This window comes from Cupressus sempervirens, chromosome 2 (genome assembly GCF_028749045.1).
Source record: "Cupressus sempervirens isolate cs-2001-9-10 chromosome 2, ASM2874904v1, whole genome shotgun sequence".
Taxonomy (NCBI): domain Eukaryota; kingdom Viridiplantae; phylum Streptophyta; class Pinopsida; order Cupressales; family Cupressaceae; genus Cupressus; species Cupressus sempervirens.
In genome coordinates, this window is record NC_143119.1 from 388,573,643 (window position 1) to 388,600,775 (window position 27,133).

General features: G+C 35.5%; 1 long non-coding RNA gene across 7 annotated transcripts in view; it reads left to right on the top strand.

Annotated features, from left to right (window-relative positions):
• LOC149572757 (uncharacterized) overlaps positions 1-27,133 on the top strand; it is a 163,181-nt gene that overhangs the window by 34,691 nt on the left and 101,357 nt on the right. Inside the window, exons 4-5 of one of the 7 annotated variants that reach the window (XR_016359962.1) lie at positions 14,382-14,566; positions 14,652-14,999. The exons of 5 other annotated variants lie outside the window; for them this stretch is intronic. This is a non-coding gene — a long non-coding RNA (uncharacterized LOC149572757). Of the gene's footprint in view, positions 1-14,381; positions 14,567-14,651; positions 15,000-27,133 lie in introns of those variants that run through there. One more of the 7 variants, XR_016359961.1, reaches the window with a different exon arrangement.

Consider the following 27,133-nt stretch of genomic DNA (forward strand, 5'->3'; position numbering starts at 1 on the left):
CAGAGTAAAAACCAACCATAATAAGATTCACATAGACAATTACACCAAATATGTTAACTAGGGAAACCCTTGATCAAAGGGAAAATCGTGGTGGGAATCATGCCCATAAGATGATGTACTAATATAAATATTCTTTGTTAGAGGATGAACCCTGTTAGGAGTCTATTACAAAATTTAGTAGATAGAGTCCCTATTAGGAGACTTTGAATCCCTATTAGGAGATTCTGACCTTGTTAGGAGTTGTAGTATAATGTATGCAAGATGAGCCCACCACCCAAACATGAAATTTTAACTACAAGAAGAGCTCACTTCTCAAACATGCAATTTAATGTTATGTTCTTTCCTTTGTTCTGTCAACTAAACCAATCACTATTAGACCTTGTAGACCAAGTCACAAACCTCAAATCTAAATATCAAACCTCAGATCACTCAACAAAACCTTGATAATGAAGTTTCCTTCACTTCTACATTGCTCTGCACTACTTCGCATTCATCTCTCTCTTTGCTTACAATCACTTTGTATCAATACAATTCATGTTATACTTGGATAAAGATAAATTTCCTTCCTTTATACCAAGTTAGGAACATGTTACACTTAGCAATAACATTAATCTTCTGCCTTGCAACTTGAATAACTTTTCGTACATGCAATATTATGACGAGAAAACTTAGCCACATCATCATCAACATGTCTTCTTCATGTCCTCCACCTCAATCGTTAGAATATCAAATTTGCTAAGAGATATAACAATTTTACCAAAAAATGCCTCTGTAAACTATATCTCATAACAAACATCACCAAAACTTACATAACTTCTTCTAGACTTATCATTTCTTCTTCTGATGTTAATTACATATACCAAATACTTAGAAGTATCTCCCATAACCTTGGATAGTTAGAATACTCGACTATCCATCTATACCAGCTTGATCTTTGCTATGTTCTTTTATCATATACCATAGAAAACTGCTATGTTAACATCAATGACAAACTCAATCATGAATGTAACATACCATCATAGTGATATATCTATAATACTCCCCATAGGAATATGATCAGCATTCATGCTTCCAACACTTTGACCTTTTATTTATTTGGAGTGCTTGAAGGTCTTTTCCCCATTTATATACCTCATCCATAAGCCCAACATCCCGATTTAGCATAGAGACTAGTTTCTCCACACTAGAATGAACATTATGCAATAGGTTCAGATTAGCCTATATTATCTCTACACCATGTTGCTCAAAATTGTCACACCATTGCTAACATGCTCCCAAAAATGAATCAACTTGGACACTACCCTTATTTTTCTTTTCTAATGTTGCAGCGAGAGTATATTCTATGTGGTCTTGATCCAATGGACATACAATTCCATGCATATATCCTCTTAATAGCTCATTTTATTTGTGCAACTTTATCAATTCACTATCATTATCATCAAAACATGTGAACACCTCCCTAATTCCTATAGTGATCATTACTTTGGTTGTATCTATTGTGGGCTTTCCTAATATGACTTCTATAATCTAATAGTCCTTAGGAGTCAAATCTTTAGTCTCAGCATGTGGAAGAGGAATGGCTATGTGAGAAAGTAGGTCCTGATCTCTATTCTTTATTATGAAGGCCAATCGTTGCACATCACCCATAGGTGGCTTAGGCCTCTTGATGGCTTCTACTAGTGCATCCATATTCTCCTCTTCATCTAGGTTCAATTGTCACTTTTGTTGGACCATTACTTCCCTCTTCAATCAGGTTGGTGAAGTACCCATAGGAGACATGTACTTGGTTGAAGAGGAGGTTTGCCTAATAGGGCCCTTTTCCTTATCACTCCTTTCTGGAGTCTTCTCCTTCTATGAGAGATCCAAATTTGGTGTCCCTACACTTGTTATATCAAAAGTTCTAGCTTCTATATCTTGAGAAATTTGTTGAGGTTCTTTAGGTATCTATCCTTCCTCGGATACTTCATCGACTAGTCTTTGTTCAGGCTCTTCTTCATGCATGAATCTCTCTTCTTCAGTGACAAGAGGGAGAGGAGTCGCTGATCCTTTGTCCAAATATGACAAATCCTGAAATGGTGGTGGTGAGGTACCCAGAGATCCTTGTGGTAGAGGCTGCATTTGATTCTCCTCTCCCAAAGGTTGGTTCATGGGTGTATCTCATATTTTATCACCCACTATTTCAGTCCCCACTAGCATAAAGTCAAAATTAGACATGTTGAAAATATATGTTCATTACCCTTCTTGTTTATCTATCTGCTATTCTTGCTCATGCTCTGAAGTTGTAACCTCAATAGGTTGCCTAGGAATAGATAGCGGCATGATGGTGGAGCTCCTCCTCTTCTCTTCTTGGAAAACCCTTGCCAAGCATTTCGTTTTACTCAATGGGAGTTTATCTTCTTCATCTTCATTATCCTCTTCATCCTCTTTAGGGATGGTTTCTAGGATTAGAGGAATAAGTATAGCCCTTCTTTATATCTTCTGCCTCCTAGTCCTTCTAATAGTAGGTCCAAATCTAGCTTTCTTAGTAGGTGAAGGATAGGCTTGTTCCTCTTGTGCAAGTGGGGATACCTCCCATAATTCTAGGGCTTGTTCTGGGGCTTGTTTTAGGGGAGGTACTGGTGGAATATCCTGAGTTTGGGCTGCCTCTATATTTTGAGGCTCTTGGTTCTCAGGTGCTTGAACTACCTCTTGGGCTTGAGTTGCCTCTTTTTGTTGAGGTTCTTTAGCTTTGGGTTTAGCTTGCTTTGGAGAATCTCTTTTCTTCTTATTCTTCCCTTTGTCTTCCCTAAAGTAACCAACTTCCTTATCATCTTATATACTATTTTCAGTCTAATTGGAGATTGCATAGGGAATGTTGGTACTAATATTTTTGCACCTTTACCCTTAACTAGGTGTGCTTTGGCCTGAAAGACTACAGTCTAAGGAACTGGGTCTAGCTTAAAAGGCTTCTTGATCTAGTCCTTTGTCAATTGGATTATGTCTTGCCCTGTGATTGATGTCTACATTGTCTTCCCTATTAACCTCTACACTCATTATTGGTCTATAAAATATCTTATCATGATTGTACAAGGGATCCAAGACCTCTTGAGTGTCTTGTTGGACAACCTTGAGTTAGATCTTTATCTTCAAGGCACTCCTCGCTAGCTATAGAGTCATCCTACAATAATCCCTAATTTGGATATCATAGTCATCTATCACATTTATCCAATGATCTTCTACTGCATCTTCATGAACGAATTGTTTTCCTACCAAAATTTGAACTCTGCCAATATTATCAAAACACAAATGACGAGAGTTGTAATCTTCCAAGGGATATTGATCTCATTCTACATTAAAGGTCATGATATCCTATTTTCCTTCTACTTCAAATGGACCTATAGTGATGGCCCATACCTAGGTCTTCTAATGTTGTTTCCTCACTCTATCATATGCAGATGTGAGTTATCTCACAATCTCAAGTAAAATGAGCCTATCCAATGGATATCTTGGGAGTTTCTTCATATTCACTATTGCGCTGGATACCCTTAGGTAGGTGAATATCTTGTACTAGATGTAATAGGTACTCATCTCCACAATTCTTGCTGCTACCTCTACTAACATCCTCTTGGCATAATCACCCTTAATAAACTGGATGATTGCAAAAATGAAAGCATCATTGACTATTCTGTATTCTTTACTCTGATCCAAGAGCTTCTTCTTTACCAGTTGGGGATGTACCATATAAGGCCAAGCATTAGCATCTTGCATTCTTCCCTTCTTAAATAATCTTGGATAGTTAGTTGTCCTTGTTGCCATTAAATACACCAAGTATGATGTCATGTAAAACTTAGGGTTGAATTTGGCTCCTACGAACTACTCATCTATTTTTCACTTAGTATTGTGGGCCAATCAATTGGCATTTTAGTTGTTCTAATGGTCTCAATGAAATTTACCATCCAAATATTTAGGTGCCCAGCTGCCGATAGACCCATAACCCTGCTTAGAAGTACAATGGAGTATCCGATGTCATCCTTCATGTATCCTCTATTCATATCTACCTTGCTTGCTCTTCTTCCCATCAATGTTCTCTTAATCAAGAATGATGATTGTATGATCTCTTTAGTTTCCTTTTCTTGTACCCTATACCATCTTTTAGCTTGATGATAAGTAATTTTCACAGATTAATCTGCTCTTAGGAGATGGAAAACTTTCTCAATGTTTCTCAGTCTTAAGTCCAGGACTATCTCCCTTGTTATACTCTTCACAACTCTTTCCTCTGACACATATTTCTCTGTCAATGCCATGAATAGCTTTGAAGATTGAACTAATGTGGGATGTGAGGCTACATTAACCAATCCTAATCTTAAAAGTGCTAAGACCATTGGGGACCTCTCTTTAGGCTTTTTACAAAGTACCAGGAATGTGTTCCAATCTATATGCCCCAATTCCATATCTCTAATCTCTAAATGTTCATCTTGAAAGCGTGATTTCTTAGGTGCCCCTTGAAACTTGAAAACAATTGGTTTTGTATCCATCTTCTCTACAAGTGAGGAAAATGAGGAAGCCATTTTATCTACATAGAACATACACACATTAGTCTTGAGGGGGGAAAATTAAACCCTAAAAAACCCTAATTGCTAAAAAAAAAACTAGAACACTAGAACCCTCACAAAACCAGTCAAATCCCTCTTTTAGCTTTATTTATATAGTTTAGTAAACCTTGATGGGTGTGCTAGGTGTACTAAATGACTCAAGAATAGTTATTTGTATGTAGTTGTGCACTACGCATGTGCGCACCAAGATAAGGTGTGTACCTAGAATAGGTGCACACATGCACATGTATTATATTGTGCACTTTTCATGTGGAATGGGGATTGAACCAATTTTACAAGGTTAAGGGTGCACACCTGCACACCTTAATGGGGTGGACATGTGCACACCCTTACTTGTGTTCTAGTTGAAAGGTTAGAAATGGTGCACATATGCACACCTTGACTACGTGCATATATGTGCACATTACTTAGGTTCTTTAGTTATGTCTTGATGAAAGGTGCACACCTACACACCTTGGATATGTGTACACCTTTCCCTTAGGAGATGTTAGCATTTTCATTTTTTAAGAGATATAAATAAAAGTGTGCACTTGTGCACCTAGGATAGGTGCATAGGTGCACACCTTTCTTAATATTATGTATGTATTAGCGTGTGTAGGATGTTTGGCACAACTTTGTAGGTGTAGAGGTGTACTTGCAAATGCTCAAAGAAGAATAATGAATGAGAGAAGGGGAAATCCTGGGTATTTATAGACCCGAAACCATGCACACCTTTGGGATGTGTGCACCTACGCAGGTGCACAAGTGCACACCTCCAAAGGGTGTGCATGCGCACTTCCACATCTAACACACCTACATGTGCACTAGGTGTGCTAGTGCACACCCTAACCTCTATTTCACTTTTCTGGTCCAAATATTTTGAATTTGGCAATTGTACTTTTTAGTTAGGGCACTAGGCAAGAACTAGACTCTAGGTAGAGTTTCAAAAATGACTCAGACCCCGGACTAGGGATCTAGGAAAGGAAAAAAAATGACTAGGGGGTCCCCATTTCTAGGAGAAATAGGGTGTGAATTGTGAAACCATAACAACATGTTGCTGAAAATTTCATTAGAACACATTTTAGAAGTGACTACAAAAGATAGTTGAGTCAAACTACATGTTTTAGTTGTTTGAAGATTGGTCACATAAGCAAAAACTATCCAACAAGGTCAAAAGCACCTACTAATGAGTTCAATAAAGACAAAGGAAAGATTTATGTTGAAGAAGTCAATGTTTAGCTAAACAAGACATGGATGGAGAAAGAATATTATCAAGTTCAGATGGGATCACTTCATCCAATGGATCAGGTGATCACACCATCCCCAACTGGGCATTTAAGAGGTATGTATGCGACTGATATTTTAAAGTTTAATTATACATCAGTTCTAAGAATTGAGTTCTAAAAAGATTATATATGCATGAAGTAAGATGCAAAGTATTGGTTAGAACTAAGAAGAAATCTATAAGTTTTCATGTTGCTGCCGAGCATGAAAAGTTTCACTATGGTTTCTAAGTGAAAGTTAGTTGATTCTGAGCTATCGAAGGTGATAGTGATGGCTAAGCTTATAGTGGTCTTTGAGCATGAAGGAAATTACATGGTGGCCGAGTGAGTCAGAATCACTATTGGAGTCGAGCTTACAGTTGTGTAAGCATTGGACATTTATAGCAAATTTTTAAGGGCTTTATGGTTGATTTTTAACTCATTTACAATCAATCAAATTTGGAGAGAGCACAAAGAGATGAAAGAGAATTGGAAAGAAGGATTCAAGCATTTGAAAATTGAATCTAATTGCTACTCGATACCAATCATCAAATCTTTCAGGTATTTATCATGTGACGAGCTATGTCATTTGAAATTTTGCAAACCCTAGTTAGGTCTTATGGTGTCTAGTTCTTATGTTGCTATGGTTAAGGAAGGAAAGGAAGTTTTGAATGTTTAATTGATAATTAATGAGATCAAACAACCACATTTTTGGGAAATTTTTGATAGTGCATATAAAGGAAATCGATCTGGTGCATTATCAATGATATCGCCACAAGTTTTGATGATACAAGATGTAAGGTATTGCTACACTTGTAAGGTTGGTAACATTGGAGACATGGAGATAAGAGAATTAATTGAAAAATTGTGTGAGAATAGAGTATTAAAAGAAGAATTCAATGTTGTAGAGAGAAAAGGGTTAACCCATGCCCTAGATTTCCCAAACATGTTCAAAACAAAATGGATTAAGATTCTTCTTAGTAGAATTCATGACAATTATGTATGGTTGGAGGATGGCCTTATAAAAATCACAAAGAGGATCATTCATAGAGTGACAAGGTATCCAACCCTAGATAGACCTAAGACAATGAGGAGTGATGCAAAAGAGGGAATTGAAAAGAATATAGGGGCACTATGGAACAAGAGAGGAATGACCATAAACACAATTTCTAATCGACTAATTGTTTTTTCAGTAAGAATTATTGCACATAAATTATTTCAATCTAGAAGGTTAAATAGTGTACCATGTATGGCTATGGATTTGGGTTACAAGATAGTGAAGAAAGACCACTCTTTTGACCTTGCCAAGTTACAACTCTACCAGTTATCTTAAAAATTGGTAGCCATAGGGAAAAAAAATGTGCACAATGCAAATTTGGTTCAATACTTGTTTGTATATTTTTTTATGTGCAGAACACTTTTCCCACATTTGGGAAAGTAGCTTGGAAGACTAATAGATCAGTTGCAGTGCAGATTGGTGAATTTATACAACAACTTGGAGATAATTTTGAGAGTGTGATGACTAGCTATTTTGAAGACTTTAAGAAGTCAATGAAAAAAAGATAGAGTATTCCAATATCACTAGTAGAGGAGCATTTCAATGATGTTTTTTTTCTAGTCGATGCTGATTTCACATATGTTCAAGCTATTATTCCAAGGGTGAGATGGCTTAGACCACTTCCTTATGAGATTAATGTTGATGACGCATCTATAGCCATCACTTCTTTAATGGCAGAAGAAGTATATAAGGATGGTATTGCTTTTGGAAACTATGATGTAGCAAAGTAAAAGATCACAATGGATTTAAAGACAACTTTTGTGATGAGGAAAAATAACAAGATTGTGAAGTAACTCAAAGAATGATTTGGTGAAGGGACAGTAGGAGATGAAGAAGAAGAAGATAATGAAGATGATTAAGATACACCTACCCAAGCACCACTTGCTATCAAATAGGGTTAGGGTGAGGGCCAAGGAGAAGAAGCCAATGAAGCACCTGTTGCCATAGAAGAAAAGAAGAGGAAGGAAAATAAGATAATAATAATCAAACCTAAAAAGGTTGTGAAATATTCACAAAAAAATATTTCAATTCATGTTACCAGGGCTAGCACTAGAGCTACTCCATTAAGACTGTAGAAGTTTGAAAGCCTAAAGGCAAGAGAGCTAGTATAGTTACAAAAGGAGATGAACCTGAGTAGAAGAAAAGAAGGAAGTATATTGGCCCAGCTAAATCAGATGAGGAGAGGACAAAGTTAGATGATAAAAACCAATTCAAAGTGGTAAGTAATAGTCCCTCTTCTAATTTGGACAAGTTTATGAAAATATTAAGAATAATGTTGATTTAAGTGGATTCACACATGTTGATTTTGATAAAATTGGGAAGTTAGATATGGATAAAGTAGAAGAGTCTATATATACCATGATGGAAACTTCTAAGATGACTCCAATTAAGATTTCCAACTCTCTACCAAAGAGCCTATATGATAGAGTTGAACAAAGGTGAAAATATAGCCTCACAATAGAGAGAAATATTAGAGAGACAACATGGAGGTTTCCACAATAGGTCAAGATAATCACACCACTATTCCTCTCACAAGGATGCTATATCCACTTTAAGGACTAACTATTCCATTATGAAAATACATTTGAATTGTCAACCTAGGGATGTAGAACTTGAAATGGGTCAGCACAGTATGTGCACTAAGTTCTTTTATAAGTCTTAACACCTATGTTGTAGGAAAATAAAATGCATGAAAGGAATCTATAATACTGACATAGAATAGTAAACAAACTTAGACTATCAACAAAGAACTATGGAAACTATAGAAAAGAGAATTCTAAACTAATTAACAATTTAAACATTCACTGTTATCGTTTTCCACAAGTGCTACAAGAACTTTCATAGTAATTATGCTACAAGACTAATATAGTAAATCTATCTTAAACATGAAATTGCAATAAATGAATCTACTCTACCCAAATCTATTCCACCACCCAAGTGGCCCCCCTTGGTTGGCTTCAACTAACTAAAAACACAACAGGTAGTCCAAAATTGCTCTTTCATTAGAATTCTTCTTTTGTTACATGATTGAATAATTTGTAGAGAATAGGAAAACAACTTCAGAATCCTTTTCAACTACTCTATCTTTTTTTTCTATTTCTCCCATATATATAGAGGATTTGAACCTATTACAAACATAACATAAAAGAAATTGGGAGCAAACATTGTCATAATAAAAAGCCGAAATGTCAACCATGACTTTAGAACATTGATTAAGCAATAGAATAACGGTTTGCGGATAATGTAACAAGTCGGTTCTCTTGGAATAACATCCCTCGTAGATACATCTTATCATCTGAAACTGACCTGCGCTTCTCATGCTATGACCAGTCTTCATTACTCCTTTTAATATGGTGCTCTCCACTCTTTGTGCCACTTCTCCATTTCCTAAAAATTAGAAACATTCGAACCATATGCACAACAACATTTCTACTCTCATTCAAATATTAAAACATAGCTTAAAACATTTATATGAAATACTGCACTTTATATATAATATTAAGCAAGGTATGTTATATCCACTATCCATAGGTTTAATAGGTTCTAGCTACATTGAACATAAGTTCACAAGACATTTAAAATAGATATATTGGAAATGTTTTTCACATAGCTCAAAGAATAAGTTCAGATTATGTAAAAACTATATCAAATTTGAGACATTAATATGCCTCCTCATCTACCCCCCACTATGCAAATGCTTTTCCTGAAGCATTGTACTTGTCTTCCATTGCTTTGAAATCTCCTACTATTGTCTTCCCTTGTTTCCCACTTTTGAAGGTGTAGAAATATCCTCTGGATCGTCTCTAATGCTCACCCAAGTGTTCTTCAACTAATGGATCTAACCTAATAGCATTGATTTCATATAGGGGCCAAAGAAGGGTAGGAGGTTGAAAGGTTAGTGGCATCCATATCTCTTTCTTGATTTGCCTTCCTAATTGCATATATTTAGCCGCTCTATTTACTACTACCTTGAAAATTAATAGGGTTGTGTGTTTCAACCTTCTTCAAAGATTTTGGCAATCGACTCCATCTATTTCTAAGCCTTGCAATTGCTCTCTACTATGTAAACTTAGGAAGTGTCTGATACTCTTTGTAAATGTTTTCCCTTTCTTCAAACACTTTCTCTTTGATTTCCAATTTTGGCCTTCCACAAGTTAATTTGAACCAATCTCTCAAGAGGTCATAAGGCTTATGGGATTCAACCCTGAGTGGTAGTGGTTCAGACTTTTCAAGGTCTCTATAGGTATCCAACTATCTATCATAATTTATTTCATTTTGCATCCATGACATTAGGACTCTCAAGTGAACATCCCCTATGTAAAGTAGGGGATTCCACTCTATTTCTTGTGGAATAATGAAATTATGCAAATAGAGCTCACACAACAAGTTCTTTTGCCATGAGGGTAAAGTTTGATACACATTATAAAAATCTCGAGCATTCTTAAATTCATTATCAATATTTCTCATTATCATCATCAATTGGAATAACAAAAACTGTTCTTTTAAATGCATAACATACATCCTTGTGGGTGGTCTATAGGCCATAGCCCGGTTAGCTTCCTTCAAAGCTTTATTCATTTGTTGCTTCTACTTTTCTAGTTGCTCTTTTAATGATTCAATTTCCTCATCTCTATCAAATATTACCTTTTGCATTTGGTCTCTCTCTTGCTTTGACAAGGCTTTCTGAAAAATAAAATGATTATATAGACCAAACAATATTGACTGAATTGTTGATGACAAAAATTCTTGAGTTTCAGATTTCATCTTTTACTTTTTGGCAACTTGTTGGAAATGTTGGCTGTACCAGGAAGATTTATAAGGTATAAGAGAAACATTGGAGTATTCAGGGACTGATGGCATGATAGGTTGATCATTGCTAGGTGCTTTTTCTAGAATAGTAGTAGGACTTGATTTGCACATTTCCTAATTCTCTTGCGGTGTCTCCTTGACAGGCTTAGTTTCATGCGTTTCTACATTTTGGGGCTTTAATTGCACAGAAGAATCATCTGGGACATTTTCAACTACTGACTCAATATGAGACTTTGGAATTGGGGCATTTGGTTTTTCAATAGAAGCTAGAGATACATGACCTCACATACAAGGGTTTCTATGTACATGAACTTCTTTAGCTTCAACCACTTTGTGGGTCCATTTTGGTTTAGGCATGATTGGAGTAGATGCTGTAGGATTAGTTGCTGTCGGAACAAACCTCTTTCTTTTTGTTACCTTAATAGAGGGATTTTGTACTTCCTTTTCAAGGTTATGGCTAACCTTACGATTGTCTTTATCCCTAGAAGAGCTCGACATATCATCCTCTAAATTAGGCTTAGTAGACTTATCAGGAGAGGGTTCTTTTTCCATCTCAGCTGGATTTTGAATTGGCTTTATGGTTTCTTCCTCATTTTCTACATTTTGAGGAATAGGGTTGGTTTGCGGTTGTAAGGTCTTGGCTTCAACAAATTCTACCCATGAAATAGGGGAGGAATCCATAAGAGATCTTTCAACTAGAAGCTTAATGAGGGCATGATGGGTAACAAAATTTTCCTTTCCTTTTTGAGTTTCCTCAATAGTTATACACAACATATTGTAAAGAAAGTTGGGAACATTAACTTGCACGTCATGCCTTATGCAACTAAGCAATTTAAAATGATGAGTATGCAAGTTCGAAAACCTACTTTCATAAGTTAAATATTTGATAATGTGGGTTGCTAGCTTTGAATATGGAGGTGGAAGAGAAAGTCCCTTACATCCTTATTTTGTAATGTCCACTTGAGGGTCACCTTGCTGAGTGAATTGTGCCCTTGAAGACCTGGCATTATGTTCATTTGGATAATGTTCCCCAATTGTCGATAATCCTGTGACCTCTGCTATCCTTTCCTTAGTAGAAACCACTCTTAATTCCCAAACTGAGGCTTCACCTTCATCAAATGTCATCATGAACTCTATTGTCACTTCTTCATTGAATTCTGTTAATTGTAAGAAGTAATCGAGCCATCCATAAGCACAAATTTGCAAACTACTTCAATGTCTGTGAGTAAAATATTATGAATGGCTGGCTCATACCTCTTTAGCTATCTCCCCATCTTCAAAATGTTTGGCTTTCACTCTTGCTACTATGATAAATTTTTTCCCCTCTTACTTTTTCAAATTCCCTCTTTCTCTAAACTTCAAAACTAATCTTTATGAAAAATGAAAAAAATGCTATATGTTGTTACCACTTCTCGTAATCAAGACCCCTTTATTTCCAGCATGTAGAATAATGATACACTAATAATGAAGGTTATTGAGACTACCTAAAGGTATTCCCATAATAACTCTTAGTCCTTTCAATCATGCCAAGTACAAGAGATCTTTTCCCAAAAATCGCAATAAAAGGTATGACAGATATAAAAAGATTTTAAAAATTAATGAAATGAAAACTATTAGACTACCGCCAAAGTATATTCTTTAATGTATACATGACTAGGATAATGTGGAGATGAAAATTTGAAATTACTACACTTTCCTAGCCCCCCACTAAAATTTGACAAGTGTCCACACTTAAAAAAATTTGGCATGGGAAGGAGAAACTGGCTTAAGTCTTATATGATATATATAATGCAGTAATAGATATAAATATTGAAACCTATATTCTAAAAATAAATAAAGACTAAAATAAATTGTTACACCTAAAAATTTGAGAGTGTATTTCTACATGCAAGTTGATGAGGTGGTGAAGTTTGATGATTGTAGAAAGTGTTGACAGTTTTATTTATTAAAAGCAGGAAAAATAGTGTGTGGGTGACATGGAGTGTGGGTGGATGGTAGATAGAGAAATGAGATGGATTGATATGAAGAAAGAGAAGAGTGAATGGAAGAATGGGGCCTCATATTTAAATGAGCTTTTTTTATGAATGTTCCTAAAATTCTATCATTGTATGGCTGCAGGAAGAAGATTTTCATCTTCTACTACAAGAATTGTATTCAAAAGAGCTGGTGCATTGGTTGGTTGGAATTGTTGCAAGAACTATGCTTTAGTCTATGGCTTATGATAGAGACATAGCCTATGGCCATTTACAAGTAACTTAAATTGAAAAGGATCAATGGTTTTCAGTTGCACTTCGCCATTGTCAAATACATGTTGAATTTCATAAGGCCATAACCATCAAGTCTATAATTTCCCTAGATTCTCTTTGAAGCAAGAATCATAGACGAGGCCCCAATCTCCTACTTGGAATTTTTTATTCTCTTGCTTGGAATTTTTTATTCTTGATATGTGCATCATGCCATTGCTGTCGCTAATATTGAATATTTTCTATTCTTTCTAAATCTCTCTTTTGTATTTCATCTAGCCAATTCAAGTGGAGGAGTTTCTCTTGTTGTGCTACAGGAAGACTGATGTTCAACTCTAAAGTAGTGTGCAGTATCTTGTATTCAAATTCAATGGGAAACATTGCTACTTTACCATAGACAAGCTCAAATGGAATGAATCCAGTTGTTGTCTTCCATGTGGTCCGATATGCCCAAACAATTCAGTTAATCTTCTTGTCCAATCCTTCTTGTATATGTGCACTCTTTCAGTCAGAATGGCTTCTAGTTCTCTATTAGTAACCTCTACTTTTCCATTTGCTTGAGGGTGATAAGGATTGAATTTACAGTGCCTTATGTTGTATTCCTTCATAACCTTAGTGATCAAGTTTGATGTAAACTGAGATCCTTGATTTGTGACAAGCTCTCTAAGAACTCCATAACAGGTGAATATTTCTTTAGATAGGAACTTATCTACTTTCTCATCTCTGGAATTTTTCATTGCTCTAACTTCTACCCATTTAGTTACATAATCCATATATACTAAGATGTAGGATTTTCCACTTGATGGTGGATCAATTGGACCTATGAAGTCCATGTCCCACTTATCAAAAGGTGTGACTACAATCTAAGGATTGAGTGACATCTCATTAGTTTTGGTTGGTTGGCCCATCCTTTGGCATTTCTCACAATTAGTTGTATATGTCACTATATCATTATGTAACATTGGCCAATAATATCCTGTTGTAAATATCTTTAGTTCTGTTCTTTTCCCTACAAAATGGCCTCCGCATGGTTCATGTAGCATATCATATATCTCATCTTCCCTAACACATATCCTCATGACTTGATCTAGTCCTACATAGAAGAGATTGTTATTTATCTAGGAATATTGGAAACTTTTCTTTGCTAGCTTTCTCTTTTGTTTATGAGAGAAGTGTGGGGGCATTCTGTTTGTAGCAAGATAATTTTCAATGTCTACATGCCATGATGTATGAGTTGCTATAGGGAACAAGTGCTCGTCTGGAAAGGTATCTTCAATTAGAGTTGAATGTTCATCAGTAATGGTCAATCTAGACAAATAATCTGCAACTATGTTGGATTTTCCAGGCTTATCAATAATAGTAATATCAAATTCTTGTAACAACAAGAGCTAAATGTATTTGGACAATTACATTTGAGTTACATCTTTTGGTTTTGTAGGTATGGGCAATGTTAGAATTACCTCTATCTTAGCTAGATCCACTTGTATTCTTGTAGCTGATATGAAATGACCAAGTACCACTCCTTGATGCATGAGCACGAAACAATTTTCACTATTAAGTGCTAAATTGTGTTCTTTACATCAGATGAGAACCTTTTCAAGATTCACTATGGATTCTTCAAAGGTGACTCCAAATGTTGTGAAATAATCTATATATATTTCCAATATATCAGCAAAAATGTTGATTACAGCTTGTTGGAATGTTGCAGGGGCATTACACAAGCCAAATGGAAAAACATAATATGCAAAGGTACCCCATGGGCATGTAAATGTGGTTTTTTCTTGATCTTTAGGAGAAATAATTATTTGATTATAACCACTATACGCATCTAGAAAAGAGAAATACTTCTTTTCAGCTAGAGTGTCCAGAACTTGATTAATGAATGGTAAAGGAAAGTGATCCTTTTTGGTTGCCTTATTCAATTCTCTGTAATCTACCCAAATCTTTCATTTCCCTCCCTTTTTAGGTACTATGACTAGGGGTGACACCCATCTACTATGAAATATAGGATAAATAAAACCAACATCAAGCAATTTTTGCAATCCATTTTTAATTATTTCTCTAAGGGCTGGATTAATCCTTCTTTGGGGTTGATGGAGTAGTAGGCACCCTTCATTGATGTATATTCTATGAGTACATAGTGTAGGACTCAACCCTTTCATATCCCCATAATCTCATGCAAAAGCCTTTTCATGTTTTTGAAGTAGCTCTGTTAATTGTTTCATCTATGTGGAAGATAATTTGGGATTAATGTGGAGATTATGACATTTTGATAGCTCAATAGTAGTTGTAGACTTAATTATAAAAGCTTTAGAGATTGGACTTGTATCTAATCCACATGGTAAGAGTTGATGAATAATGTATGGCTCCTTAAGTAGAATACAACTCTCATTATATTCCTCATATGTGCTTAATTCTAACATGGAACTATTAGATACATCCTTTTCTACCACACAAGTGGTAGTAAGAATACTCTGAATTACTGAATTCTCTTCTTGTAGCTTTAGAAAAGATTGTCTATGTAACATCATAAGATGTTCTATAGAGTTTAACTCTTCTTCTCCATCCGCTAAATCTGGACAGACAGATGTGCTTAAATCTGGTTGTGGTTGTGATGGAGGATATAAATCAAATTTCTTTGTTGTTTGACCATTAGATATGGTTATATTCCTTGACCTACAACTTATATTTGCATCAGCTGGAGCTAACCATGGTCATCCTAAAATGACAGGGTAACTAGATAAATTGACTTTGGGAGAGAGAATCATGAAATATATAGGGTACTCTAGAGAGTCTAGGGTTACAACTATGTCTTCTATCATTCCATCAGGAGTGATAGTAGAACTATCTGTAAGTTGCAGAATTGTTGGAGTAGCCCTCAATTCCTCTATTTTCAACTTCTTCATAGTATCCTTAGTCATGATATCTATAGCTACACCAAGATCAATTAAAGCATTTTTAACAGACTGACCATTTATAATCACATTCACAACTAGATTTCCTGGATCAGAATATTTAGGAATGATTAGTTTTCCTAACATAATGTTAGCCAACTATCCTACAACATGGACTATAGTTGGGTCCTTTTTCTTCCTCCCAGGCTTTTTTAGGTAGGCTTCTCTGATGGCTTTTCCATAGATAGGAATATCTTTAATAGCTTGGAATAGGGGTATTTGGACATGCATGTTCTTTAACTGATCAATAATATCAAAAGAATATTCCTTTGTTTGTGCAGGTTTACTTTGTATGAGCTTCTCTAGAAAAGGAGGGTCGATTGCTAGCTAGGCTTGAGCTGAGCTAGTGATATTAGTTGGGTCAACCTCTTTAGAATCTACAGGTTTTTATGCTATAGGAGTATCTGGTACTTCATTTATAAGAGGTGGTTTAGGGGCTGGTAGGATTGTACTAGATCTCAAATCTATATTTGCAACATTTAGAGTGTAAGTAGGATATTGTTGAGCATCAACAAAGTACATGGGTTGTTGTGATTGTTGGTTATTTGGATTTTGCTGAGGTTGTGTAGGTAACTAGGTTTGCTTTTGAGGTCCAGGACTTGTAGGTGGTGGCATTAGTGTAGGTTGTTGGATTGAATGTGGTAATTGTGGATTTCCAATATTTTGGTTAGGCCACTATTGAGGTCCTCTCTATTGATTTATAAATTGCCAATTCCCTTGGGTGTTTTCCATTGGTTTTATAGATTTTTCCATTGATTATTCTATTGGTTTGGCTAGGAATGCTGGGAATTCTAAGGCCATTGAGGCTATTGTGGATTATTTTGCCAAGCATTATTCCAATTAGGTTGATTATATTGTGGAGGACCTTGGGTATTATGGTTTTGCCATTGATTACCACATAGATTTGAATTTTACAAAGGATCTTGAGGCATACCTTGATGTTGGGCCCATGGCTAACATTGAGCAACAAAGAATACTTGCTCATCATCTCCATCTATCTTGATGTACTTAGTTGGAAGATGTTGGTTTTCCATGGTAGCGACCAATTTGCATTGTCAATCTTTCTTCTACTTTTGACAATTTTTGGTATACTCAACTAATTGTACCTTGGCTTCTGCATGTTTCTTCTTGGTAGTTATTGTTTCAAGATGTGTAGCGACATCATTTATAATGTCTTGCTTGAAATTTGAGAGTAGATTAGATATCTCAAGCTTTGAAATACCCTGATTGATTCCTTTAATAGCTGTAGTCTGGTGTCCTTTTCCTTTCTTCATTGTTGATCTTGAGTAATTAAGACAAATTTTCTTGAGGTTATCCCAAGAAGAGTGATATACATCTCCTCCAGCCATCAAGTCTAATGCTTCTAGAAAACTATCATTCATGCCTCTAAAAAAGATTAGCTTTTGTGAATCCTTGGACAACACATATTGAGGGTTCTTTTGCTATGTATACAAGAAACATGAAACATAGTCTTCCAATATTTCTTCCTCCTTTTGTAATATTCTAAAGATATCATCTCCTCTTGAATCATTTCCTTTGCAATACTCTTTGTATTTGTCTAGAAATAGAGTTTTTATTTCATCCCAAGTACCTATTGCATTGGCTCCAAAACCCTTGAACCATCGTAAAGCTAACTCTTTTAGTGTTTCTAGAAATAATTTGAGCTTATGGGAATTAGTGTTGTAGTCAAAGCTATGATAGAGTATATCAAACTCAAACAAGAAGGTATCAAGATCTTCAGTTTCAAGGCCATAAAACTTTGGAAGAACATTTGGAGGTATATTTTTAAGATTAGCATTGGTTACAAGGCTTGGGAGAGGAAATGGAAAAGTAGGTTGTGCCATTACTAGAGGTATTTGATTATGAGGTTGTTGTTGAAAAGGAACATTGGGCACTGGATTGTTAACAACTGGTGGATTTGGAGTAGTACTATCAAGAAAACTCTCCAAAATTTTAGGAAAAGGTTAAAGATCACTTGTATCCAAAGGTTCTTCTATCGAGGATGATTTTGTAGGAAAAATAGGGCTTATGTCCGAAAAAGGAAACTCATCTTCTTCTTCAGTTTCTTCATTTAGATTAATAGGTTCTCATGGAAGAAATCTCCCATATTCATCTCATTGTCTACCTCTTTGATGCATGCAATTGAATTGGTGACTTGTGAATCAAGCACTCAATCTTGTGGTTTCTAACTAACACACTAATCTAAAAATAGAGGACTCATGAAGATTCCTAGTTTGACACCATCCTTGAAAATGGTGCCAAAAATGGAGGTTTCCACAATAGGCCAAGAAAATCACACCACTATTCCTCTCACAAGGATTCTATATCCACTTTAAGGACTATCTATTCCATTATGAAAATACATCTGAATTGTCAACCCAGGGATGTAGTACTTGAAATGGGTCAGCACAGTATGTGCACTAAGTTCCTTTAAGAGTCTTAACACCTATGTTGTAGGAAAATAAAATGCATGAAAATAATATATACTACTGACATAGAACAATAAACACACTTATACTATCAATAGAGAACTATGGAAACTACAAAAAAGAGAATTCTAAACTAATTAACAATTCAAACATCCACTATGATCATTTTCCACAAGTGCTGCAGGAAATTTCATAGTAATTATGTTATAAGACTAATATATTATATCTATCTTAAATAGGAATAATGAATGAATCTACTCTACCTAAATCTATTCCACCTCCAAGTGGGGCCCCTTGGTTGGCTTCAACTAACTAAGAACACAACAAGTAGTCCAAAATCACTCTTTCATTACAATTCTTCTTTTGTTACATGATTGAATAATTTATAGAGAACAAAAAAACAACTTCAGAATCCTTTTCAAATAACTCTAACTTTTTTCTATTTCTCCCATATATATAGAGGATCGAAACTTATTACAAACATAACATAAAGAAACTGGGAGTAAACATTGTCAGAAGAAAAAGGTGAAATGCCAACCATGACTTTAGAACATTGATTAAGCAACAAAACAATGGTCCATAGATAATGTAACAAGTCAGGTCTCCTACAATAACTCCCCTCACAGACACAGCTTATCACCCAGAACTGACCTGTGCTTCTCATGTTATGACCAGTCTTCATTACTCATTTTTAATACGGTGCTCTCCATTCTTTGTGCCACTTCTCCATTTCTTGAAAATTAGAAATATTTGAACCATATGCAGAACAACATTTCTACTCTCATTCAAATATTAAAACATAGCTTAAAACATTTATATGAAATACTACACTTTATATATAATATTAATCAAGGTATGTTATATCCACTATCAATAGGTTTAATAGGTTCTAGCTACATTTAACATAAGTTTACAATGTTGGAAATGATTGAAAAGACCATGAATGAAGAATGATGGAACTAGTAAAGAATGCTTTCAATCATTCTTTTGTCATTGATGTCAAACTTGCTACTTGTAGGAATGACAATTGCTTAAGTGATCCAAACACTATCAATTGGTTGATTGACAAGGAGGAGGCAATCAATAAGATGCAACTAGAGCAGCTAGAGAAAGGTTGAAGTTATGATGTTGTAATGAAGTATAATGATCAGCTAAGCCATTGATGAAATAGTGTATTGATGACATACTCTAAGACACAGGGAATGGACACACTAAGACACATCAAAGATGTAAGGTTTAACTAAGTCATTTGTAGAACCTGACTAAGTTCATTTGTGAGTGTCGAGCAAGCTAGTTAAAGCCAAGCAAGTTCAACTTCAAGGTGTGCCGAGCAATCCTTCAGGTGCTGAGCATTAGCAAATGTAGTAGAAGCTAAGTAACACAGAAGGTGCCAAGCATCAGTAAATCTAGTAGAAGCTGAGTAACACAGAAGGTGCCGAGCATCAGTAAATGTAATAGAAGCTGAGTTATTCAAGAAAATAGTAGAAGCCAAGCAATACAGGAAATCTTCAGGTGCCAAGTAAAGAAAAAACTATAGAGGATGCCGAGCAATCCAGACCAAGTTAATGTTGAGCATCAGTCAACCAATGATGTCGAGTTGTTGCATTATTTGTTAAGTAAAAATATTTGCCAGATCAGTAACGATAAGTTTGTTACATTGAATTTTGTGAATTAGTTGGATGATAAGGAAGGTGAGTAGATGTCATAGAATTTCATGTAAACCATGCAAACCAGTTTTTAGCAAATACTGATGGACTTATCATGAAGTTTCTAGAAGAAACAATTTGTAGGGAAAATAATATCGTTCTCTCAGATCAAATCAAATTGATGAGTGGGAAGATTTGAGTGGGAAATGAAGAACATAACTTCTTTATTAGGAGTTATAGGTTAGAGATCAAGTGTGAGAGGGAGTTGGTCATAAGTGTGGTCGTGCAAAGAAGCCAAGAGAAGGCTAGTGTGAAGTGTCAAGAAGAGGACACAGTGAGGAGTAAGCATAGAGCATCAAGACTCTGAGTTGATCAAGTGACCATAGAGTGCATTGGCATATTGAGAAGAAGAACTCAAGGAGACAAAGCTTGAAGGGTGAACAAGTTGTAAGCACTGCAAGGAAGAAAAGCCAAGCAAAGAAAAGAACTGAAGAGTGATCTAAAATATGAAAGGTTAGAGTTGCAACTTTTATCAGGTCAGAACCTTTCTAATACTTTCTTACCATTGTATTAGACATTGAAATCCTATATTGCTAGGTTAGCTTAACAGCTAGGTGGATAAGCCTCAAGAAAAGGATAGAAGATCCCCAAGAGAAGGATAAGAGATCCTTAGGAGAAGGATGGGAGATCCTTAGAGAGGGATAAAAGATTCTTTTGAGAAGGTGACTGTAACTCCCATGGACTTGGGTGGGCCTAACAGCTCTATATAAATCACTTAATAGGGTGGCATTCTAATTTGAATGTTCATAAGTCCTCTAATAGGGCACACTCCTAACAAGGTGTAGAAATCCATTAACAGGGTCACATCTGATAGTGTGTAAAGCCTCTAACAGGGAAGGCCTTTAACAGGGCAGACCATCAGAAGTGGTTGAAATCTATTGCACAATAATTTTGTGGGTATCATCCCCATCCCAGTTTTACCTTCTTATTCGTGGAGAGTTTCTGGGTCACCAAAATCTCAAGTGTTATGTGGTGATGCAAGTTTACTTTTCATGATTGTTTAATGTTTAATTGCATGCGTGATAAGAAAATAAAAAGGCTAATACTTCTGATTCATCCTTGTTTTATTAAAAATTTTGTATTGGACATTATTGGACCTTGAATAATTGATTCACCCCCCTACCAATTATTCTAAAAGAATTCTAACAATTGGTATCAGAGCCCACTGCTGACTTGTTTCAAGGTACTAGCAGTAGGAAGATCAAGATGTCCAAGAAAGAAGTTCCCAAGCTAAACAAAGACAACTTGTTTTGCATGGAAAAGTTTGATGAAATTGCACCTTGGATCAATAAGTGACTATGCACAGACCTCAATCACAGTTGATCATGTAGACCTTGCAAGACCCCTTACTGCAAGTGACATGAACAAGAAGAAGGAGCACAATCAAGCAATGTTAGAGATTGCTTCAGCACTAAGATATGTCGAGTATGATGACATCAAAGAATGTGGTACTTTACATTAGATGTGGAAAACATTATCAAACATCTATGGAGGAGATGATAATGTCAAGAGAGCCAAAAGAGAGAGCCTAAGAGGAAAGTTTGATGACATGAAAATGGAAGAAGGAGAGAATGTTGCTCAATATGGTGCAAGAATGAAAGCAGTGGTAAGTGCCATAAGAAGCCTAGAATGACAGTTATCAGAAGAAATAGTATGTAGCAAATACTTGAGAAATTTTCTTCCTATCTATGCTATAAGAGTATTAGCCATTCAAGAGCTAAGGTGTGTACCAGGAAACACATTGTCATTTGAAAGAATAATTGGAAGACTCACTACCTTTGAGCTATCCAACTTTGACAACTACAAGCCAGAAAACTTTGAATTTGCATTCAAAGCCAAGATGACAATAAAAGACAATGAGGAGGTGCAAATAAAGAAAAAGAGTGGAAAAGGAAAGTATGTATCTAGTGACGATAGCATTGATGAAGATGCTGCAGACCAATTGGAGGCATTTCATAGAGGAAGAGGAAAATTCAAAGGTAAGCTACCAATCATTTGTTTCAATTGTAATGAAGTTGGTCACATTGTAGCCAGATGCACACAAAAGAAAAATTACAAGGATGGAGGCAACCTCAAGAACAAGAAAGAGGACAACAAGGATTATAGAGGTAAAGGCAAAAGATGCTACATTTTTGAAGAAGACTTTGACGAGAATGATGATGAAGTAGTCTATGTGGCTATGAAAGATGAATCAGATGAAGATGAAGCAACTACCCTGGTAACCTGAATGAACAAGAATAAAAAATGGATCATAGATAGTGGATGCTTTCATCACATGACTGGAGATAAAAGTAAGTTTATTACCTTTATTCAATATGAAGGAAATAGTGTTAGATTTGGTAACAATGCACCATGTCAGATCAAAGGGAAAAGTAGTATCAAGCTTATTGAAAAGATATCATGTGATAATGCATACTATGTTGAAGGCCTAAATTATAACTTGTTAAGTGTCTCATAGTTAGGCAAAATAGGATGTAAGGTTGAATTTGAAAATGGAGTTGCCAAGATCTATGATTCTCAAGGAAGTCTAATAGGAAAAGGTAACCAGACTAGGAGTAATTTGTTCTACCTAGACATGGAAGATACTTCAATGATGTTTTTTTTCTAGTTGATGTTGATTTCACATATGTTCAAGCTGTTATTCCAAGGGTGAGATGGCTCAGACCATTGCTTTATGAGATTAATGTTGATGAGCCATCTATAGCCATCAATGCTTTAATGGCAAAAGAAATAGATAAGGATGCTATTGCTTTTGGGAACTATGATGCAGCAAAGTAAAAGATCACAATGGATTTAAGGACAACTTCTGTGATGAGGAAAAAGAACAAGATTGTGAAGTAACTCAAAGAACAATTTGGTGAAGGGGCAAAAGGAGATGAAGAAGAAGATAATGAAGATGGTGAAGATAGACATGCCCAAGCACTACTTACTATCACATAGGGTAAGGGTGAGGACCAAGGAGAAGAAGAAGCACAAATTGATGAAGGTGTTGAGGGAGAAGAAGCCAATGAAGCACCTATTGCCACAAAAGAAAAGAAGAGGAAAGAAAATAAGACAACAACAATCAAACCTAAAAAGTTGTGAAATCTTCACTACAAAATCTTGCAATTCATGTTACCAAGGCTAGCACTAGAGCTACTTCCAAGAAGACTCAAGAGGTTCAAAAGCCTAAAGGAAAGAGAGCCAGTATAGCTACAAAAGGAGATGAATCTTAGCAAAAGAAAAGAAGGAAGTATATTGCCCCAGTTGAATCAGATAAGGAGAGGACAAAGTTAGATTATAACAATCAATTCAAAGTGGTAAGTCATAGTCCCTCTTCTAGTTTGGACAACTTGTGTGAAAATATTAAGAAAAATGTTGATTTAAGTGGATTCACACATGTTGAGTTTGATAAAATTAGGAAGTTGGATATGGATAAAGTAGAAGAGTATATATATTCCATGATGGAAACTTCTAAGATGACTCCAATTGAGATTACCAACTCTCTACCAAAGAGCCTATATGATAGAGTTGAGTGAAGGTGGAAATATAGTCTCACAATAGAGAGAAATATTAGAGAGACTAAACTTGTAAGAGTGATGTCAGACTTGGACAAATATGAGATGAAAAAAATCTATTGATAAGTACAAGGGAAGATTTTCTCCAAAGTATCAAGCTTTTAACATTTTACAGAACAAGATTGAAGTTGTTGTCTAGCAAAGCACATAAACATGAAGGTAATTTATGGGCTAACAACACACAAGGATATTGAATAAGCACCTCAAGAAATACGTGAAGACAAAAAAGTGGAAGTTGAAGTAAAAAATGATGACTCTATGATGGAAGTACATGGGGAAGGTACTATAGAGGCAACATTTAAAGAAGAGAAACAACTAGACTAGAATGTACTAGTAGTACAACTATTGAGTGCTAGTCCTCAAGCAGATATAGTAAAGGTTAAGGATGTTTCTAACACCACCATTCAAAATATCAATCCCCTAATAGAGGAGGATATGTAGAAGATACTGATTGATTCCACCACCAAGGCACAATTATGCAGTCATCTTATGTTGGTGAGTGTGGATGATATTGAGAAGGCAGAATTAGCATCTACAGGGGAGAAAACTCAAGCATTATCAAGTGCCCCCTCTCAATCTATAGAGGTGCAACTTTCCATGCATATGGTAGTATACCACATAAAGGACATCATGCCTTTACATGTTAGCACTAAGGTACCTACAATTATAATAATTGAAAAAGAAAGGACACCAATTCAAGCAAGTCAAGAAGCCAGTCTTGCACATACACCACAAGCACAAGGTGAAGAAGAGATCAAAGAGAAGGAGAAGGATAGGACTAAAGATTTAGTCTTGACTACGAAGCTAGAGGAAGTAATAGAAATACATACACTAGTTCCCTTACCAGACACAGCTACTCCTGCTCCTAGTCAAGTACTTCACAGGCTGAGTACTACAGCTACACCTTTTCAAGCCTCAAGGCCAAGTCCTAGCATATCTAAGGTTGATGAGGTTACATCCTATGGTGAAATAAACTTATATGAGATGATTGAGTTACCAAATTATGATCTTACTACAATCATAATAGAGCAGATAAGCACATTGCAAGATGATCTAGCAAGGGAGAAACACCAAAAAACAAGTACTTCATGACAATAAGGACATATTTTTTATGCATTCAACCTCCCTGCACCTGATGAAGCCAAGCCCATCATTGAGCAACTGGTGAATATTGTAGAGAAAATCAATGATGAAGACCTAGATACTAATGTCAAATTATTGGAATGGTTTAAGAAGAAATTTCAAACCAAGGTGGATGAAAAAATATCTAGTATCATTGAACTACACCAGGATGAGGTAGCAAGAAAGATTGAGGGTGTGAAGAAAGTATTATAGAATATTTTCTTGCTTTACACTATGTTGTGTGATACAACTCTGTTCACACAAGAAGTGCGACAACATTTTGACACTCTGCAAGGAGATATGAAGCTCATAGCTACTACTCTACCATATTCTCTAGCACAGAGTCAAAAGCACTTTAGGAATTTGATGAACTTCCAAGGTTAGTTGGCAGCCTTGCATGCTCAAGATATAAACATTTGGGCTACACTGATTAGTATCCAGTCCATGTTGACCACACACATGGAGATACTACACCAGGAACTAGCCTTTGCAAAAATAGTGATGAAGAAAGATCCTCACCTTTCTACACATGAAGGCTTAGTTCACCTTGCTGCCAATTTAATTATCCAAATCAAATCATTGTAAGTAGCATGTGATAAGTGGGATGCAACTCTAAAGATAATACTTGAGGTCCATAAAACTTTCTTCGACAAACAAATAATTTGTGTACAACCTATGACATAAGTTTCAAAAAGGGGAGAATGAAGAAAGGGGGAGAATGCATGAAAGGAGAGATAAGTTTTGGGGGAGACCAAACAGAGACAGAGTTAACATAGAAGATCTACTTAGCAGGAGTATTTAGTTTAGACTAGAATAATCAACTCAAGGGGAGTTATTGAATTTTGAGGTATGACTAATGAGTCATAAGTTTTGGAAAATTTTGAACTTTTGAAATTTTATATGTAAGAAAAATACTAAATGGATATTATCTTAGTTGTTCTTGAAAGGCTAAGGTTATTCATGCATGACCAAGTATTTTTCCACTCATGTCAAAGGGGGATATTGTTAATCTTAAATTTTTTTTGACATATGAGTGACAATATACTTAATTCATTTACTTAATTAATGACCAAACAAGTAATTTATGTCGAGCATAAGTCACATAGGTCTTCTTAAGGAGGAAAAACTCTAAACTTTTTATTTGTGTGGAAGGATAAAAGAGATAAGTTTGTATGTGCAAGCAGAGTATTCATGGTGACTAAGGTATTATGAACTAAGATACATTGCATAATTAGTTAGAGGAGAACAAGAGGAAATGAATGAGAGGATAGAAGAGATACATCTGATTAGTTAGGACCAAGTAAACATCAAGAAAGAGGTGATCTATTATCTAGCAGCAGAGTGCTAATCACATGATCATTGCTGAGACATTCTAACAAGTGAATCAGTTAATCTCTTAATAGAGTAGTCCTAATAGAATGTTGTAAATCCTTTAATAGGGTGGTTACTTCATTGTAAGTTAGAGTCCTTTCACCAAACACACTTCTAATAGGGATTTGAAATCCTTTAACATGGTAAGATCTAACAATATTGTAAGCCTTTAACAAGGAAGACCTTTCACAGGGTAGATCATGTTTCATGATCAAACATTGTAACCTTCACTGGATACACTTTATTACTATAGTAGTGGAGATTTCTGAATGTCATCCCCACCCCAGTCTTACCTTCTCATTGGAGGGTTTTTGGTAACCAAATATCTTGTGTCATACATGTATTGAATGTTATTTTCTTTTATACTATGGATGAATATGTTTAACTAGCTATTTCAATTTGCATGAACAATTATGAGATGGACGTGTGGTGAATGAGTTTATGGTTAAAGTTATGAAGGACTGATTCACCTCCCCTCCCACGCCTCAAAGTTTACTTTCCCTATTGTATTTCCAACATAGTTTTGCTATCAATATGATGTATTTTGATCTATTCATAGTACTATGAATACAAATGAAATGTTGTAGGAATGTGGTATAAGATCACTACTTCAAACTATAAAGGATTTTATGTCAAGTTTGTTTTGTAACCCACCTAATGAGAAATATTTTCTTTTCAATACATGTCTTTCTAGTACATGAGATATGTGCAACAATCTTGCTTTGTTAGATGAATTTTTACATGAAAATCCTTTGATTGATTTTAGACATCAATTAGTTGATGTTAAAAGATTAAAAATTGTTGAATATCCATTGAAGGATGGAAAGGTTGGAACAAGCTATGATCTAATTATAGAAAAAGTTAGTTGTCATGCATTTAGAATGAGATTAAAAGTGAGATCATTCTAGAATATGTTAAACACTCTTAATATGCTAGATGACTTGATGCATCATTTTGCATATGAAAGAATAAGTTTCTAATTGGTAGTATAGTTTTAGTCATTGACTTTGTAGAGAACCACACACTTTCACCCCAAGATGAGGTACAATCA